Source organism: Schistocerca nitens, chromosome 1, assembly GCF_023898315.1.
Source record: "Schistocerca nitens isolate TAMUIC-IGC-003100 chromosome 1, iqSchNite1.1, whole genome shotgun sequence".
NCBI classification, from domain to species: Eukaryota; Metazoa; Arthropoda; class Insecta; order Orthoptera; family Acrididae; genus Schistocerca; species Schistocerca nitens.
Window position 1 is genome coordinate 379,579,614 of NC_064614.1, and position 20,831 is coordinate 379,600,444.

The 20,831-nt window shown below is 37.7% G+C and overlaps 1 protein-coding gene across 2 annotated transcripts in view; it reads left to right on the plus strand.

Moving 5' to 3' along the window:
• Positions 1-1,943: 1,943 nt before the first annotated feature.
• The window catches only part of LOC126249026 (PAX3- and PAX7-binding protein 1), a 159,517-nt gene continuing 140,629 nt past the window's right edge, over positions 1,944-20,831 (plus strand). The window contains exons 1-2 of one of the 2 annotated variants that reach the window (XR_007545597.1): positions 1,944-2,124; positions 3,656-3,811. The gene's annotated coding sequence lies outside the window, so the exon portion shown is untranslated. Of the gene's footprint in view, positions 2,125-3,655; positions 3,812-20,831 lie in introns of those variants that run through there. The other variant, XM_049950635.1, reaches the window with a different exon arrangement.

A 20,831-nucleotide genomic window follows, 5' to 3' on the forward strand; every position in this document is an offset into this window, starting at 1 on the left:
TTCCCGAACTGTGACGTAAACCATTCGGGCATGGATGTGTGTGATGTCCTTAGGTTAGTTAGGTTTAAGTAGTTCTAAGTCTAGGGGACTGATGACCTCAGACGTTAAGTTCCATAGTGTTTAGAGCCATTTTTTCGATCGAACAGTTCGAGTGGCGTTCAAACACGGCCGTATACATAATGCGTGCTTTCATTTTGTTTATTTCGCATATTGTAGTAGTGGATGTTGAGGGTTGTCACTAGATGCCCTTCTTGGGCGCATACGAGCATATTTAAAAATTTAAATTTAATGTTCACTCTTTCGTCCCCTCTCTCCCCACGCCCCCCCCCCCCCCCGCACCCCTACACACACACACACACACACACACACACACACACACACAATTCTGCGCTCACGTCATTAACGATAGTCCCCTTAGAAGAATTTTAAGGAAATGCTTTTCATCCCAGATGAAAGGAATTTAGATAATTTTTCTTTGCGATTAGTCTCTAAAATTTTGTCTGTTTTAGCGCTCATTTGAAGTCAGAGTGATTAACAACCAAAGACATCGCAAAAAATGAATGAGTAATCACAAATAAAATGCATTATCAGGTGATATGAGAATATATGAAATTAGATCCGAGTGTTGAGCTATTGTCCAAATGATATGCATCGTACGCAACTTCTGCAGCAATAATATTTTTCACAATATTGCTATATTGGTATTTCACAATTTATTTACTTATGTACACAGCGAGTTCTGTGTTGGAACCACTCAGAGCGGTGCTAATGTTTATTTATTTATTTATTCACCCGTAAACAAATTTCTTTGTATGGATGTCGTCATTATACATACATGTCTATATTATTTTGTCATATAAGGTAATAAAATACAAGCTACATATAATAAATTCATTATATATATATATATATTACACACACAATTTATCATTGAACTACATAATGCAGAAGAACCTGCCTCAATCAAAAGCAATATATCACAAGACTCCTCTAATACCTGTATGAGTAAATTACAATCTAATATGTCCACTTTATAATTTTTTAACCTGATTATTTATTTATGCCAATTTTATGCTGCATGAATTCTCTCATCGAGTGAAAACTATTTTTAATAAATATTCTTTAAGGAATGCTTTAAATTTACAGAGTTCCTTTATGCTTTTGATTTCTTTTGGCAGTTTATTGTATATCTTGACACCTTGGTAAAACATAGTGATTTGGGTTTTAGTTTTATTCATTCTGTCTAGGTACAAGCAATTACTGTTTCTGGTTTGGTGATCATGTATGCAGCTGTTTGCTAAGTATTGCTCAATATTTTTGTGAATAAAAACTGTAGTTTGCAAGATATATTCACTTGGGATTGTCAGAATACCCCACTTTTTAAATAGCTCACCGCAGTGTGCTCTTTTGTGACTCTTGTTCATTATTCTGATGGCTCGTTTTTGGAATCTGAACACATGTTTCACATTTTGGGCATTTGCACCCCAGAATATTATGCCGTAACTTATTATAGAATGTATGTGTGTAAAGTATGTCATTCTCTGGCATGAACTATTGCACACAGTGACTAATATTCGTAAGGCATAGCATGCTGTGCTAATTTTTTTTCCCAAGCATCCTAATATGTTCATCCCATTTTAATTGTTGATCAACATACATACCCAAAAATTTTGTGCTGGATACACACTCTGCAGTTTCATTTTGAACTTAAAGTTTTGTCATATTCGGTTTTTTCTTTATATAGAAGTTTATGTTATTAGTCTTCTTCCAAAACAGTATAGATGGACAATGTGTTTTGTTCTCTCATGTACCACTGGTAGGGGCGCGTGTTACGTAACATGGATAGGTTCCCATTTAAAACAATCACATTTTTCGTTTTTCGCAACCAATGATTTTGGGGAACTGCACTGTTACCACAAGTTGTACCTCGTTTCACTATCCGGCGCTAGATGGGACTACAGGATGCGAAAGTTGTTCATTCACACTAATGCCGGTAGATGGCAGACTATTACACTAGCACAACGATATTGAGTGACGTCCATGTGTTATTGTGTTTACAGATAGGTAAATACGCGGGGAAACATCATTGCTTCAGCGTGTAATAATCAGCTCTGACGTGTTTCGGTAAGTTGGAGATATTGTGTATGCTATTCAGTGTATATTTATGCCTTCATCAACGTAATGTTGCTGAAGTCCTCCAGTATTAATTGCCGAATGCACCTGAACAAGTTGCAACCATAAACTGCAGCTAATATGTCCGCGATTTTCGTGATTTATTAAAACGCCGGCTATTTGATCCTGTATCAAACCTTGGCAAGAGTTGCCTCATGTATGGGATGCACCTATTGCAATATGGAAGTGTGATGTGTTCAGTACTCCCTTAATGACAGTCGGCTTTGCATTACGTTATTCTGATTTTAGCTATTCGAGAATTTTTGCTGTTGTGCAATGGGCATCTTCTCCAAGTAATGTAATGTTAAGATGGGATCCTCGTCGTTCATCTAATAGATGTCAGGTTTTTGCATAATGAATCGCCTCATTACTGTTGCTAAACGTAGATTTTAAAGAGAAGCTAAATGTTCCTTTGCGAATTGGCTGCCCGTTTTATACGCTTAGCCAGTCATACAAATTAAGTTTCCAGTATAAAAATGTAAGAAAGTAACCAGGGTTATACTGCGCACGAATTGTGTGTTGTGAGACAAAGTGTATTCCTTTTTCTTTCTTCCTAGCGATGGATCAGGTTGCACTGTGTTTTGTAGCAAATCCTTGAAACCATACTTTGTATTACATAAAATATTTGATTCACTTCCACATATTTTATGTAAAAGGCACTGTTATTGATTTGAATGACGGAATGAACACAAATAAGTCAATGTCTTACATGCGGATGGGATAAAATTATTTGATGTTTTCATACTACTCAATCATGTTTGGTTCATTTCGTTGGTTTATGTGGAAATTCAGAGTTTTAGCTGCCACATGTTATCACTGGTAGCCCTATCGTTTTCTAACAAACAGCAGTTATTTTTCATATTGTATGTTTCCTAAAACCAATGTCAGTTTCGTCAATGCCTCATTCTCTATAGGTCTGTCTATAACAGAAATAAGGAAACATTTTGTTTTTCTAGATAGAACTGAAACTAACATTCTTATTACATGTCCTGAATGATAAGCATTTCTTATACTGTAAAATCTGATCATTGAATTATTCTCACCTATGTATGCCTTTCAGAATCAGATAAATGTTATAAGACACCATTACATAATGAATAAAATTCAAACTTTTTCCCTAGTTTTTTGCAACAATGTGGTAGGTTTCTAGCATCAAGGAGGGACATTTCTATGCAAAATACAATTATGTGGTACTGTTGTTTCAAATTATCATTCTCAAGATCATAGAACAGAACAAGCATTATTCAAATTATTTCATTGTTATTAGTTCAGCTTTTTCTGGTATAGCATTAGGCAATAAATTTTAAAAAGAAACATTGCAGTAACATCCTATATTTCACCACAATAGAATGAATGAATGAATACAGAGTCTATCTATACAATAAGGTTTGTTTGCAGAGTCAGCAACGATTTGTTTTGTTTTGTGCATCAGTTTATTCAAATACAGTAACAACTATCAGCGCTTTTTCTTTCCCCGTTTCAGAGCAGTGCTGTTGGGAGCAGAGGAAGCAAGCTCCAACCATATACTGTATAAGATAGCTGGAAGTGGAAGGATTTAACTTCATCTCCTCCTCAAACAAGAGATGTGTAACCTGTTTTTTGTGCTTTATACTGGTAGCTGATCAAATAAAATAGTTATGCAGGGAAAAAATATTTTTTTTTTTTTTTTTTTGTCCCTTCCACCAAAGCTTAAACTGTTGGTGACGTAGAACACATATAACACAATATCCATTTATACACAAGCTACGCAACATAAACTACAATTAATGGAAGACAGCATTTAGCAACAGTGCTGTGTTTTCCATTGTGTCTATTGTTATTTGGTGGTATATATTAGTGAAAACACTAAAAGTCAAGACTTAGATAAGATCTCTGTATGGTGTAAAAATTGGCAGTTGACCCTAAAAATGAAAAGTGTGAGGTCATCCACATGAGTGCTAAAAGTAATCCATTTAACTTCGGTTACACTATGAAAATCAATCAAATGTGAAGGCTGTAAATCCAATTAAATATCTCGGGATTACAATTACGAACCATTTAAAGTGGAAAGAACACACACAGAAGGTATAGTGGGGAAGGTGAAACAATGACTGCATTTTATTGTTAGAACACTTAGAAGGCAAAACAGATATGCTCAGGAGACTGCCTACACTATGCTTGTCCATTCTCTTTTGGAGTGCCGAGCGAGGTGGCGCAATGGTTAGCACACTGGACTCGCATTCGGGAGGACGATGGTTCAATCCCGTGTCTGGTCATCCTGATTTGGGTTTTCCATGATTTCCCTAAATCACTCCAGGCAAATGCCGGGATGGTTCCTTTGAAAGGGCACGGCCGATTTCCTTCCCTGTCCTTCCCTAATCCAATGAGACCGATGACCTCGCTGTTTGGTCTCTTCCCCCAAACAATCCAATCCAATCTTTTGGAGTATGGATGCCTGGTGTGGGATCCTTACCACATAGTATTAACAAAGTACACTGAGAAAGTTCAAAGGAGGGTAGCACATTTTGTATTAGCAAGGAATATTTAAGAGAGAGTTGCCATGGACATGATAAAGGATTTGGGGTGGACTTCTTTAAGACAAAGGTATTTTTCATTGTGGTGGTATCTTCTCATGAAATTTCAGTCACCAACTTCCTCCTCTGAAAGCAAAAATATTTTTCTAATGCCGACCTACATTGGGAGAAATGAACAGCAGATTAAAATAATGGAAATCAGAGCTTGCACAGAAAGATATAAGTGTTGATTTCTTCTGCATTCTGTTAGAGAGTAGGATAACAGAATTATTGTGAAGGTGGTTCGATGAACCCTCCGCCAGGCACTGAAGTGTGGTTTGCAGAGTAGCCATGTAGATGCAGAGCCCAAAAGGAAGGAAACTAAAGTACAGCAGATATTGCATTGATATTGCTTACTGATATTGCTTGTTGTTGTTGTTGTTGTTGTTGTTGTTGTGGTCTTCAGTCCTGAGACTGGTTTGATGCAGCTCTCCATGCTACTCTATCCTGTGCAAGCTTCTTCATCTCCCAGTACCTACTGCAACCTACATCCTTCTGAATCTGCTTAGTGTATTCATCTCTTGGTCTCCCTCTACGATTTTTACCCTCCACGCTGCCCTCCAATGCTAAATTTGTGATCCCTTGATGCCTCAAAACATGTCCTACCAACCGATCCCTTCTTCTAGTCAAGTTGTGCCACAAACTTCTCTTCTCCCCAATCCTATTCAATACCTCCTCATTAGTTACGTGATCTACCCACCTTATCTTCAGCATTCTTCTGTGGCACCACATTTCGAAAGCTTCTATTCTCTTCTTGTCCACACTAGTTATCGTCCATGCTCCACTTCCATACATGGCTACACTCCATACAAGTACTTTCAGAAACGACTTCCTGACACTCAAATCTATACTCGATGTTAACAAATTTCTCTTCTTCAGAAACGATTTCCTTGCCATTGCCAGTCTACATTTTATATCCTCTCTACTTCGACCATCATCAGTTATTTTACTCCCTAAATAGCAAAACTCCTTTACTACTTTAAGTGTCTCATTTCCTAATCTAATTCCCTCAGCATCACCCGATTTAATTTGACTACATTCCATTGTCCTAGTTTTGCTTTTGTTGATGTTCATCTTATATCCTCCTTTCAAGACACTGTCCATTCCGTTCAACTGCTCTTCCAAGGTTTGCCTTTTCTTAATCTTTCTTCTAAGATAAGTCGTAAGGTCAGTATTGCCTCACGTGTTCCAATATTTCTACGGAATCCAAACTGATCCCCCGAGGTCGGCTTCTACCAGTTTTCCCATTCGTCTGTAAAGAATTCGCATTAGTATTTTGCAGCTGTGACTTATTAAACTGATAGTTCGGTAATTTTCACATCTGTCAACACCTGCTTTCTTTGGGATTGGAATTATTATATTCTTCTTGAAGTCTGAGGGTATTTCGCCTGTCTCATACATCTTGCTCACCAGATGGTAGAGTTTTGTCATGACTGGCTCTCCCAAGGCCATCAGTAGTTCTAATGGAATGTTGTCTACTCCCGGGGCCTTGTTTCGACTCAGGTCTTTCAGTGCTCTGTCAAACTCTTCACGCAGTATCTTATCTCCCATTTCGTCTTCATCTACATCCTCTTCCATTTCTATAATATTGTCTTCAAGTACTTCGCCCTTGTATAAACTTTCTATATACTCCTTCCACCTTTCTGCCTTCCCTTCTTTGCTTAGAACTGTGTTGCCATCTGAGCTCTTGATATTCATACAAGTGGTTCTCTTCTCTGCAAAAGTCTCTTTAATTTTCCTGTAGGCAGTATCTATCTTACCCCTAGTGAGACAAGCCTCTACATTCTTACATTTGTCCTTTAGCCATCCCTGCTTAGCCATTTTGCACTTCCTGTCTATTTCATTTTTGAGACGTTTGTATTCCTTTTTGCCCTCTTCATTTACTGCATTTTTATATTTTCTCCTTTCATCAATTAAATTCAATATTTCTTCTGTTACCCAAGGATTTCTACTAGCCCTCGTCTTTTTACCTACTTGATCCTCTGCTGCCTTCACTACTTCATCCCTCAGAGCTACCCATTCTTCTTCTACTGTATTTCTTTCCCCCATTCCTGTCAATTGTTCCCTTATGCTCTCCCTGAAACTCTCTACAACCTCTCGTTCTTTCAGTTTATCCAGGTCCCATATCCTTAAATTTCCACCTTTTTGCAGTTTCTTCAGTTTCAATCTGCAGATCATAACCAAGAGATTGTGGTCAGAATCCACATCTGTCCCTGGAAATGTCTTACAATTTAAAACCTGGTTCCTAAATCTCTGTCTTACCATTATATAATCTATCTGATACCGATTAGTATCTCCAGGATTCTTCCAGGTATACAACCTTCTTTTATGATTCTTGAACCAAGTGTTAGCTATGATTAGGTTATGTTCTGTGCAAAATTCTACAAGGCGGCTTCCTCTTTCATTTCTTCCCCCCAATCCATATTCACCTACTATGTTTCCTTCTCTCCCTTTTCCTACTGACGAATTCCAGTCACCCATGACTAGTTAAATTGTCGTCTCCCTTCACTACCTGAATAATTTCTTTTATCTCGTCATACATTTCATCAATTTCTTCATCATCTGCAGAGCTAGTTGGCATATAAACTTGTACTACTGTAGTAGGCATGGGCTTTGTGTCTATCTTGGCCACAATAATGCGTTCACTATGCTGTTTGTAGTAGCTAACCCGCACTCCTATTTTTTTATTCATTATTAAACCTACTCCTGCATTACCCCTATTTGATTTTGTATTTATAACCCTGTAATCACCTGACCAAAAGTCTTGTTCCTCCTGCCACCGAACTTCACTAATTCCCACTATATCTAACTTTAACCTATCCATTTCCCTTTTTAAATTTTCTAACCTACCTGCCCGATTAAGGGATCTGACATTCCATGCTCCGATCCGTAGAACGCCAGTTTTCTTTCTCCTGATAACGACGTCCTCTTGAGTAGTCCCCGCCCGGAGATCCGAATGGGGGACTATTTTACCTCCGGAATATTTTACCCAAGAGGACGCCATCATCATTTAATCATACAGTAAAGCTGCATGTCCTCGGGAAAAATTACGGCTGTAGTTTCCCCTTGCTTTCAGCCGTTCGCAGTACCAGCACAGCAAGGCCGTTTTGGTTAATGTTACAAGGCCAGATCAGTCAATCATCCAGACTGTTGCCCCTGCAACTACTGAAAAGGCTGCTTGCCCCTCTTCAGGAACCACATGTTTGTCTGGCCTCTCAACAGATACCCCTCCGTTGTGGTTGCACCTACGGTACGGCCATCTGTATCGCTGAGGCACGCAAGCCTCCCCACCCACGGCAAGGTCCATGGTTCTTGTGGGGGGGGGGGGGGGGGTGATATTGCTTACTGACCTCAAAAGTAACTTACATTAATGTAGTTTGCATGCACAAAACAAAACAGATGCTGCTTTCTGTTTAACCTGCTATAATACTTGTATCTGGTTCAAAGATACACTGGTCAAATAGAGCTTTTGCAGTACCTCTTTGCAAACCATGCAGAAGGTATGTGGCATAGTTCAATAAATTTTAACAGTGGTATGGATATAGGACAGAGAAGTGATTTATTCATGTTCATGTGCTACTAGTATTGTAACATAAAATTTCAAATAAATGCTGATAAAAGTATTTTGCAGCTCACCTTAAGATGAGGCTTCATAAGGAGTGATTGTATTTGAACATCCAACATACCAGTTAATCATGTTACATGGACAGCATTTCTTTCATGTTCTGATTTTGCCACATATTGAAGTTTCTATCACATTTGCAACTTGTATAAAAAAGATATAGCTGTCGGTTGTGGTGATGAAATTATGCAAACTACGTTGTGTGAAGGCTCTTTCTTCATTTTCTGGTTTTACTGCTTACAGACATTTATTTCTTTCATTGCCGATTCATGTATCACCTTTGCAGTATCTGCATAGATGTGAAATGCATTGTAATCAAAATACAAATAATTTCATATCAAATATAGAATCCATGTGATACTGTCATTTTCCGTCAATTTCTGTCTTCATCCAGAGTCCTGAGAATAGGGGGATTGGGGGGGGGGGGGGGTGAGAGAGTTTGTGCATCTCCTTAATAGCTTGTTGGTTCACCTTTGGAATGCAGTACAGCAGCAATTCTCTGCAGCATGGATTCATCAATGGTGAGTTTCCAGAGATATGTGGCACCAGATATCTGTAAACTCCCTCACAATCCCCACAAGTTGCTGACCTGTTGTTTGTGGGCATGTAGCTGCTATCTGTTTTCATCAGGCAAATATGTAGGCCAACACGGCAATATGAGCTCACTATCACACTTCTCAAACCACTGTACCACCTTTCTAGACTTGTGACACACACATTTGTCCTGCTGGAAGATGCCGCCTCCACCAAGGATGACATGAAACATGAAAGGATGCAGGTGGTCCACAATGATTTTCTCATAGTTCACAGTTTTCATGAAGCCATCAATTACTGTCACATGCCCAAAAGAAGTCCATGTGAGTGTTCCTCATAACATAGTACATTCATGCACGGGTCATTCCATGTCAAGTCACCCAGGCCTTGACACCAACCATGTCAGATTTTGATGAAACTTGCTACAATTACTTCTTTTATAATCCTGAAAGCACTTGTAAAATTTTTTTTGCTCTATCTCTTATAGTTTTTTTTATAAATTTTTAAAGTTTTTAGATTTGGCGTTGTTTCAGCAGTCGGAAAACGTAACTTAAACGTATCCTCACAACTAAAAAAATTTGTATGTTAAAGAATACTCAAGATATCAGTATGAAATTTTGGAATAAGTTTGTGTATTATATCTAAATGTTTTAAAAGATTACCATAAAGATATATTAAAATCTTCCAAATGAAAAAAAATTACAAGTAGTTGTTGGGTATTTTTTTTGTTTAGTTTTACAAAAACTGCAATATCTAGAGTCTCATACCTGATAGAAAGCTCAAATTTGTTTTAAAATACTCTTAATTGTATAGGCTATTAGAGAAAAGAAAAATTATGTTCGCTTTTTAACCTGTTCAATAGTTATCTAATTTTTTAAATAATATTAATTATATTTTAAAAATAAAAAGTACCAAGTGACTTAGACACCAAAAATAAGTTTTTGTCTTCTTGGAGTAACAATGTATGCTTGGATTTTGTTTTGTTATTCCTGTGTTTTGAAGTAAAAAATTATTACAGTGTTAAATAGTGCTTGGATAGTATTTTATTAAATTTATTCGAACTTTCAGTAAGTACTGTTACTTAGTTACAGAGATTCTTTTCCAATACCCTATAAAAGTAACCAGAACAGTAATCGGACCAAAAGTGAAATCAGTATGTCAGATATTGAAACCTGTAGCGTAGGGTTATTTAAAAAATCTGACTGTTTCCAAACAACCTACACACCTTCAAAAAAGTTACAACCAGTACCTGAATTGAGTGAGGAAGAAAAAAATTTGATCCACTTACGATCTGGAATTAATCTGTGTGAATTTAAGAATATATGTTCACACCACAGCTACTACTTTTTAAATGTTTTTGAAAAGTATCAAACAACATGTGTAGACCCACTAAAAAAACATAAAAAGCCCATCAAAAGTCGTTGAGAAGTGTAGGCTTGGATCTTTCTAAACAATTACTGACAAAAAATAGTAGCATAAAACCTGGACAAAATTTGCTCAACATGCCGCAACTTTTGTGAGGAAAAATTAAGAGTTGAAGTCAATGAAAGTGAAACAGATGATGAAGTCATGGTTGAATTAGAATCATTGGAATCCAGAAATGAATCCCTTGTACAAACAAACATTGCTCTTGATAATTTAGGTTTAACACCGATAAAGCTTCATGGCTTGTCAGAACAAAGTAAAGGGTCTTATTTTAAAAGGAAGGTTAGTAGTATTGAAAAGACTGCAAAAAAAGCGGTTTCAAAAGCATTAAAATATGATGCACCAAGTTCTGATGATGACGAAGAAGATACAAGAAAGCAAAGGATTTTGATGTAATGATTTCTCTTATGAAAGAGAAGATGTCATCTGTTGGAGGTCTAGAAAAATCCAGATTCTGACCTTGGCTCCAGATTCTTGGAGTCGAAATAAAGTGATGAATGAATTTAATGTAAGTGAGTCCATGGTGCGACAAGCTAGAAAGCTAAAATCTGAAAACGGTATTTTGGAAACTCCTGGTCCAAAAAAAGGTAAAACTCTTTCAGAAAATACAGTAAGACTTGTAACAGATTTTTATGAAAAGGATGAAAGTTCCAGAGTGCTACCTGGAACAAAAGACAAAGTAAGTGTTCAAAAAAATGTGTACATGCAAAAAAGACTCATTTTGTGTAACTTGAGAGAACTCTATTATTGTTTCAAATGGGATAATCCCGATGTAGAAGTAGGATTTTCAAAATTTTGTTTCTTGAGACCTAAATGGTGTATCCTTGCTGGTGCTGCAGGCACACACATTGTATGTGTATGCAGTATCCACCAGAATGTTAAACTATTATTGGATGCTGTGAAAATTGAAGAATCTTATAAAGACCTAATTAAGATGCTTGTGTGCAACACGGAAAACCAAAACTGCATGCTACATCATTGCGACAGCTGTCCTGCAAATGCTGCACTAACTGAGTACTTAACTGAAAAACTAAGTGAAGATTATGATTTAGAAGAAGAAATTGTAATCAGTCAGTGGGTTAACACAGACAGGGCAGAAATGATCAAACAGTCTATCAGTGTTGAAGATTACATTTCTTTATTGGTTAGGTCATTGGAAAAGCTCACCCCGCACTCGTTTATAGCAAAATCCCAATCAGCAGCCTTTAAAAGATTGAAAGAAGACCCACCACCCAAAACAGCAATTATTGTGATGGATTTCAGTGAAAATTATTCCTTTGTTATACAAAATGAGATCCAAAGTTACCACTGGAATAGAGGTGGTTGTACTCTGCACCCAGTTGGAATTTTCCTAGGAAATGAGGAAAACAATGTTTTTGGTTCCAACCACTGTTTTATTAGTGATGACCAAGAACATGACACTGGTTTTGTTAACTTTGTACAAAAAGAAATTACAAAGTGGCATTACATCATACTGACATTGACTCAGTTCACTACTTTACACATGGTTGTGCTGGGCAGTACAAAAATAGAAACAGTTTTAAAAATTTGACCGAACACTTGAGAGACTTTAATTTGAAGGCCCAACACTCTTTTTTTGCAACAAGTCATGGGAAGTCAATTTGTGATGGCCTAGGAGGAACTATTAAAAGAATTTTAAGGAAAGCCAGTCTACAGCTTTCGGATGAAGAACAAATAATGACAGCAATCGATGTGTACAAGTTTTGTGAAAAAAATATTGAAAACATTCATTTTCACTTTATTGACAAAAAAGAAGCTGATTTGCTACGGTTAAAACTAGAAAAACGTTTTTTCAGCAACCCGAACCATTCCTGGAACAAGAAGTTTTCATAACTTCAAACCACTTCCAACAATCAACCTTGAAATTAGAAGGACTACAGATAGTGTAAAACCCTCCTTAGTCTTTTCTTTCCATTCTTCTTCTGATTGGGTTCGTGTTGAACCATGCAAATCATGATGGTAACTGGTACTTTGGACAGGTAAAAACAATATCCAATGATGAAGAAGATGCGGAAATTCTATTTCTACATCCTTCAGGACCAGCTGCATCATTTTATTGGTCTGAAAGAGAAGATTCTTGCATAGTGCCTTTGGAGCACATAGTCTGTGTAGTAGACGCACCTCAATCAAGCGGCACTAGAAGAATGTATTACTTCAAAAAAGACTGTATCAAAAGAACTGAAAGCTCTTGGATGTCGAAAAACAGTTTGAATCAGCATTAATGTTTATTAAAAAGACAAAATTACTAAAAAAATTCAATGTTTCAAGCAATCAGTTGGGTTATACATAAGTGTTGTAAGAACACTATCTTTGTACATAATTCTAATGTAGTCTACTATAATTAATAAACATGTTAAAAAGCCATCATTATTTTTGTTTTATCAAGTAGTCTATATGTTTAAGAGTAAATTAAAACAAATTTGAGCATTCTATCAGGTCTGAGACTCTAGATATTGCAATTCTTATAAAACAAAACATCCGTTAAAAAAAAGAAAAAAATACATATATATATATTTTTTCATAGAAAATATTAATATATTTTAATAGTATCATTTTTATCTTCAAATATGTATAATAAATAAACTTGCTGCAAAAATTCATGATGTTATCTAAAAGAGTTTTTCAGATAAGCAATTTTAAAGTTTTGAATACAAATTAAATTTACCATTTCCGAAGGTTCGGAAAACGCAAAACATAAAAACTTTAAAAATTTATAAAAAAAACTATAAGAGATACAGCAAAAAAAAAATTTGCAGGTGTTGTCAGGATGGTATTAGAACCATTTGAGCCAAATTTCATGAAAATCTAAGGAGGTGGGTGTAAAATTTATTTTTTATTGGGTGATTTGATATGGAATGACCCGCACAGCTGTTAGCCTTCTGTAACAAGAAATGTGATGTGTATGGCCAGATGACATATTTGCAGTGATAAATGCTCTATCTTCATGTAGGAGGTGTCTGCTGCAAGTCCTTATGTTCTACATTGTGTGCTGAACCATGTTCACTGAAACACTTGTGCCTGCACCGACCTTGTACTCACTCACAGTCACCTATGCTGCGTTTCAGAGGGAGCAAATGTCCGACCTCCATGTTCTGTGATGAGGTGTGAATCTCCAACACCTTGTCTCCTACTCATTGTTTCACTGTCCGTCAGCCACTTGCCATAAATGATCACGATGATAGCTCACTATCCTCACCATTTCCAAGATGCTTGTTCCCAGGCATAAGGCAATAACAATCTGCCCTGTGTCAAAGTCACTTATGTCAAGGGATTTCTCCATTTGCAACCTTTATCATTGTTAAAATGATACACTATACATCTCTGCTGCACTTGTATACTTTCCTTACTGTGTTACATGCTGTGAGCACTGGTCGTAATCTTTTTGGCTGTCAGTGCGTGTGTGTGTTTGGGGGGGGGGGGGGGGGGGGGGGATGAGAGAGAAAAACAGCAGAAAGTAATACTGAAGACTAAATTATTTATTATTGTGGGTGGGTGGTGGTGGTGCTCGAAATTCTGTTTCATATCAGTTTGTGATGTACCTTCAAAAATGGTTCAAATGGCTCTGAGCACTATGGGACTTAACATCTATGGTCATCAGTCCCCTAGAACTTAGAACTACTTAAACCTAACTAACCTAAGGACATCACGCAACACCCAGCCATCACGAGGCAGAGAAAATCCCTGACCCCGCCGGGAATCGAACCCGGGAACCCGGGCGTGGGAAGCGAGAACGCTACCGCACGACCACGAGATGCGGGCTGTGATGTACCTTCTATATAGTTAATTGATGTGACTGCCAAGCAGCCCATCACTAATACTGTGTTTGAACATTATGGAATTGTTCTTCCTACCCATTTACATTAACTTACGTTTTTCTACACTTAGAGCAAGCTGTCATTCACCACACACCAAACAATATTCTGTCGAAGTCATCCTAACTCATCAACACTTTTCCCTTCATTAGCAAAGTCACAGACTGCTGCTCACACTATCTTCCAGATCATTTATGTATACAGTGAGCAACAAATGGCCTACCTGGGGCATTCCTAAGACTACCTCTGTCTCTGATGACTCACCATCCAGGACAACATACTGAATTCTATTACTTGAAGTCTTTGAGCCACTCACATCTCTGAGAACCTATTCTGTATGCTCAAATCTTTGTTAACAGTCTGTATTGTGGCGCTATGTCATATAATTTCTGAAAAGGTAGGAATATGGAATCTTCCTATTGCCTTTCACCCATGGTTCGCAGGATATCGTGTGAAAAAAAAGTTAATGGGGTTTTGTGTGAGTAGTGCTTTCTAAAACCCTGCTAATTTGTGGACAGAAGCAACTTTGCTGTCTCAAGGAGGTTTACGATATTTGAACTTAGAATATGCTCAAGAATTTGCAGCAAAGTGACATAAAGGCTATTGCTCTGGTATTTTTTGGGTCCCTTCTTTTACCTATCTTGTTTATAGAACTCAGTCTCATGGATCCCCCCCTAACCCCCCCACCCTCTAGTAGTTTGGGACTTTTTGCTGGATGAGAGATTTGCGATAAATGTGAACTAAATATGGGACCAAAGTTGAAGTTTTCAACTATTTCAACTGTTTTTCAGTGCCAGGGATGCCTGTTTCTATATCCTCCTTGCATGTTTTGTGTGGCGCTCTAACAATGGCATGTCTATATGGTCCTCTTGCATGAATGCTTTTTTTAAAACATGAATTTAAAACGTCACATAATTAAACGGAAGCCTTCATCCCATGTAGTGATTTTATGTGGGACCGGAGTGAAAGATTAAGTGAATATGAATAAAAAATATTTGAGGCTGTATGTGTTATGAGCCTACAAAAGTCTTGACCAATATGAGCTATTTCTCATATTTGCCTGAGAATATTTTGCTCTGGACAATATGCCTGTGAAAATAAGATAAATAACTTAATGAGTCTTACTTGACTATGGACTGACATTATTTATAAAGAAGATTAGGGCTTAGAGTCAGAGATATATGGTATACAAATTACTGAAATCTGTTGGAGATACATGGATTAGAATACTTGAATTGGTGTCAAATTATATGAAACAGAAATTTCTGATCACATTTCCAGGTCAACATTAACATCGCATTATCAAGAAAGGTAGCTATAAATGTGAAAACTATCTAATGATTAGACTCGCAAGTTACACTTGTAAATTGCTGGTCAGAATAATGCACATGAGAATATAAAGAAAGAATGAAGATGTATTGAAGGAAGGGCAGTTTACTTTTAGAAATGAAAAGCTACCGGAGAAGCTGTTCTGGACATTGTACTAGGAAATCGATGGAAGAGTGAAGAAAAATCAGGTTACCCTAATCCATTTGTGGTCCTAGGGAAAGCCTTCAAGACTTTGAATTAGACTAAGATGTTCACAATCATGAGAATATGGTGGCTAAAGGACAGGGCCAGACATAAATTATTTACTATATTTACGAAGCTCTTGTGAGAGTAATGGAAGTGGAAGGTGAAGAAATACACATGGGTGTTAAGAAGGGTATAAGACAGAGATGCGCCTTATTACCACTGTTATTCAGCTTGTACATCAAAGAAGCAGTACAGGAAGGGTAGGAATATTTTGGGAGAAAACTAAAAATGCAAGGGGAACAGATTCCAGTGCTAAGGTTTGCAGGTGACATAGCCTTTCTGGCCAAGTGTAAGGAGAACTGACAGGACCTATTCAGTGGAGTGGACAACAAACTTGGCACAGATACGGCTTAAGAACAAACAGCATAGAGATGAAGGCGTTGAAGTGTAGTAGAAAGGAGAGTAACTACTTGTTTAATTATGTAGTCTGGAATGGGCACACACATAAAGAACAAGCTCCCAGATAGGTCAGTAACAGTAAACAATTTAATAGCAATAATATAAACAGAGACACTTCTTGTTAACATCAGCTGCCCAAACTGTACAATCATTGGAAAAGTGTAAGACCTCAGGATACCAGGTTCTGGAATTCAAGTCTGTTGGTTGCGAAAGCTTGAATTTTGTGTGTATGTTTGTGTTTGTTTGTGTGTCTATCGACCTGCCAGCGCTTTCGTTTGGTAAGTCACATCATCTTTGTTTTTAGATATAAATTACAAATATGCGTAAATATAGGGCTCACATGTGCAGCGCAGTATTTTAATGTTCTGCTAAGCACCCCATCATATCCATGAGAGTCCTTAGTCTTCAGTGACTTAATGACTCATTCTCCCCCTTCTCAGTACCACAGAGGAGTATTTCAGACATCAATCTTTGAAAGGCATTTTCCAAGAGTTATATGATTCCCTGTAGCAACTAAGTTGTTAATTAATTCACCAACAATGCTCAGAAAGTGATTGTTAAATACTGTACTTATATCTGACTTACCAGTAACAGAAATATTTTTACTACGAAATGACCCTATATCGTCGAACTTGTGCTGCTGACCAGACACTTCCTTCACGACCTACCACACGATTTTAATTTTATCCTATGAACTGACTATTCTGTTTGTGTGCCACATACTCTTTACCTTCCTGATAACATTTTTAAGCACCTTAAAGTACTGTTTCTAATGTTCTGTTGTAGCTTGGTTGAGACTACTTCTAACATTTTGATATAATTCCCACTTTGTTCCGCATAATATCTTTATCCCTCTAGTCAGCCACCCAGGCTGACTTTTACTGTTAATACCCTGTTTAGAATGTTCTAATTGAAAACAACTTTCAAAGAGCATGCGAAATGTGTTACAGAAAGCATTATATTTGTCATCTACGTTTTTGGCACTATAAACATCCTGCCACTCTTGTTCCTTTACGAGGTTTAAAAAACTCTCTATTGTCATTGGATTAGCTTTCCTGCATAGTTTGTAATTATATATAACATTTGTTGGATACAAAAACCTGTTAGTGTTAATATATGTGCATCGTGGTCTTGGAAGGCCATTCACCCTTTTACTGATGGAATGCCCATTTAAAAGTATTGTCTGTGGCTGTGCCACTGTTCCCCAGCATCCTGGTTGGAAAAAAAAACCAGTCCACATCAGATCATATGAATTTAGATCTTCCAACATGCTTTTTCTCAAACAGTCATGTACAAAATTAATATTGAAGTCACCACAGACAACTAATTTTTGGCACTTGCCATAAAGTGAAGAAAAAACCCTCTATAGCTTGAGCAGAAATGCTCTGAAGTCAGAGTTAGGGGACCTATAAACAGCAACAATTAGAAATTTAATTTCACTAAATTCAATTGCCCCTGCACAGCATTCAAATACCTGTTCAGTGCAATGCTGTTATACGTCTACAGACTCAAATAGAATACTGTTTTTTGCACACTTGGCCACTCCACAAAGAACTCGTTGAAAAAACAGCCAACTAATCTGTACCCTGTGAAGAAAGTCTCTGAATTGTCAAGTTATTTAAGTGGTGCTCCGATATGCCAGTAATGTCAGAGTCAACATCTATAAGCAGTTCACTAACTTTGTCTTAATACCTCTTATATTTTGATGAAATATGCTAATTCCTCCACTACTTGGATATCTGATCTCATCTGAAGGTGATTCTTTTTTTAGAGGAACTTCCTTTGAGCAGGGATACCTGTCAGCTGACTTCAGTCTAAAAAGGTGCAGCTGTAACACCAACTACTACAGGAATTTTTCCAAGAGTTATCTCACTACCGCCCACTACACTGTCACCTGTAAGCTTTGCCAGCCTCCCTTTCCCATACCTGTCGAGGTGCAGGCCATGCCTAGGAAAACCCGATCTATAGATACGGTAGACTCAACTGGCACTACTGCAATGTGAGCCATGCCCTCTACCATCAGTGCCTTCTCTGGCCCTGTGTTAACATGCCTAACAGTAGCATTAAGATGAGGCCGAGCATGACACTGAAGTAGTTGCACGAAGTGCACATTAGTGTCACTAGTTTGAGTAGCTATCTTTACCAAGTCACCACCTACAGCTTACTCCCTGTACCTATCAAGACTATTCCCAGCTCCACCCACTGTCACTATCTGATACTCTTTCGTAAAATTCCTACATAACTCCCCTATGTTAACAGTCACCTGAGCCAACCCTGCACTAGGCATCACAATGCTGGTGACCTGGTACTTACAGTCCAACACTTTCTTGCAACTGCTGGCTCACACATCTGCCATGTGAACTACCTAGCTGCAGAACCTTCTTGTTTCTGTTAGAATTTGCAACTGACTTAGGCTCTTTTACTGCTGAGGACTACTACATGTTTCCTACACGTACACCTACACCTACAGCTACAAGAGGTTCCTCTCCACTCAAGATGAGAGGGATGTATCCTACACCGAATTTGAATAAGTTCTTCTGTTCTCCTGATTCCAGACATCAAACATGCTAGAAACACATTGTACTAAGGATTTTCAGGAAATTAAGAAATTTCTGAAAGTGAATGAGTTATCATCTGCTTAGTTTTTTTTAAGTGATGAACTTTTTAAATAGAAATAACTATGTACTCATGACTTCAAAGTAATACTGTACTGAAATTTATCTTGTTTGTAGGCAACAAAACTTCCCTATAAGGTTATTTAAATATGAAGTAAGGCATAAATATGTTAGCTGCTGATTCAACTATAAATTGATATAATAAATTGAATTACAAGAACAGTTATTTTTGGAAACATTATTGGAGATATCAGCGATCAAAATATAATATTTGAAACTAATTGTGACAGTCAGATCGCAATGCACATTTATTAAAATGTGACCAGTTTCAATCATCACATGATCATCTTCAGACCTCTAGCCAAGCCCAACCACGGGCTATTCCCAGTCCCACCCGTGACAGTCTTAGATTGCAATTCTCATAAGCAAGTAACATTTATTGTTATTTGAACTCGTTGATAATTGTTTGAATGGTATGACTTCATTGTTTTCAGAAGTTTGTAAATTCCTGGTATTCAGATTTAAAGGGAAGGTAAACAGCTGTTCATATGATCACCCTGAAGGAAGGGAGAACATGAATGCATCCATGGGACATAGTGGTACTGCTTCCTTCTGCTGGTCCCTGTTATACAATGTTCTTTTGATCATACACCGTTTGCATCAGATGGCTTACATTATAAAACATAATTTATCACTGCTCGTCCTATGGACACCCTCTGGTGACTCCTAAATCGTGAACATGCTGTTATACTTCTTGCACTACATCTACATCTACATAGACACTCCGCAAGCCACCATAAAGTGTGTGGCAGTGGGTACCCTGTACCTCAAATTTCCCCTCCTGTCCCAGTCGCAAATAGAGCGAGGGAAAAATGACAGTCTGTACGTCTCCGTATGAGCCCTAATTTCTCATATCGTATCTTCGTGGTCCTTATGTGTGATGTATGTCGGTGGCAGCAGAATTGTTTGGCAGTCAGCTTCATATGCCGGTTCCCTAAATTTTCTCAATAGTTGTTCCCAAAAAGAATGCTGTCTTCCTTCCAGGGATTCCCATTTGAGCTCCCAAAGCATTAGTTTTGTTTGAACCTATTGGTAACAAATCTGGCAGCCCAACTCTGAATTGCTTTGATGTTATCCTTAAATCTGACCTGGTATGGATCCCAAACACTTGAGCAGTACTCAAGAATAGGTCGCACCAGTGTTTTATATGCAGTCTCCTTTACAGGCAAACCACTCTTTCCTAAAATTCTGCCAATAAACCAGAGTTGACCATTTGCCTTCCCTACCACAGTTTTCACACACTTGTTCCACCTCATATTGCTTTTCAGCATTACGCCCAGATATTTAAACGACTTAACTGTGTCAAGCTGGACACTAATAAAACTGTATCCTAACATTACAGGTTTGTTTTTCCTGCTCATCTACATTAACTTACATTTTTCCACATTTAGGGCTAGCTGCCATTCATCATACTAACTGAAAATTTTGTCTAAGTCATCTTGAATCTTCCTACACTCACTCAACTGTGACATCTTACTCTACACCATAAAACCAACTCCTGACCCGTAAACATGCTACTATGCCCCATGAACATTTTCGTGTCATCTCTTCAGCCCATCAGAGAAACATTGATGGTGCATCATCACATTTTGTAGATGGCATCTACGTTCGTCTCAATCAAACACATCTCAAAAGGTGGCTGGATTGAGATGGACCAACCCCTTGGCCATCGCGGTTGCCAGATTTAACTACTCTCGAATTTTTGCTGTGGGACTATATGAAGAATCTCATGTCTGAGACTCCTGTATAGTCAGAAGAAAAGTTGATTGCATGAGTTCTGGTGGCAGCAAATTTATTCAGCACATACCAGAGTTTGTCAACTGTGAGTATGAAAGCAGGCATAGCAGATACACATCGTGCGACTAACAGCAGGGTCGTCATGTGGGTCAGCTCATGTTATAGGGAACACATGCCGTGCTCATCCTCTCCATTGTGTGGTAGATTTGAAGAGCTCCAATCTTCAAACTTACTTTATACTAAAAGGTAAATTTTTAAATGTGGATTCCTTATCAAAAATTTCTCTAGTAAGTCCCCTCGACAAGTC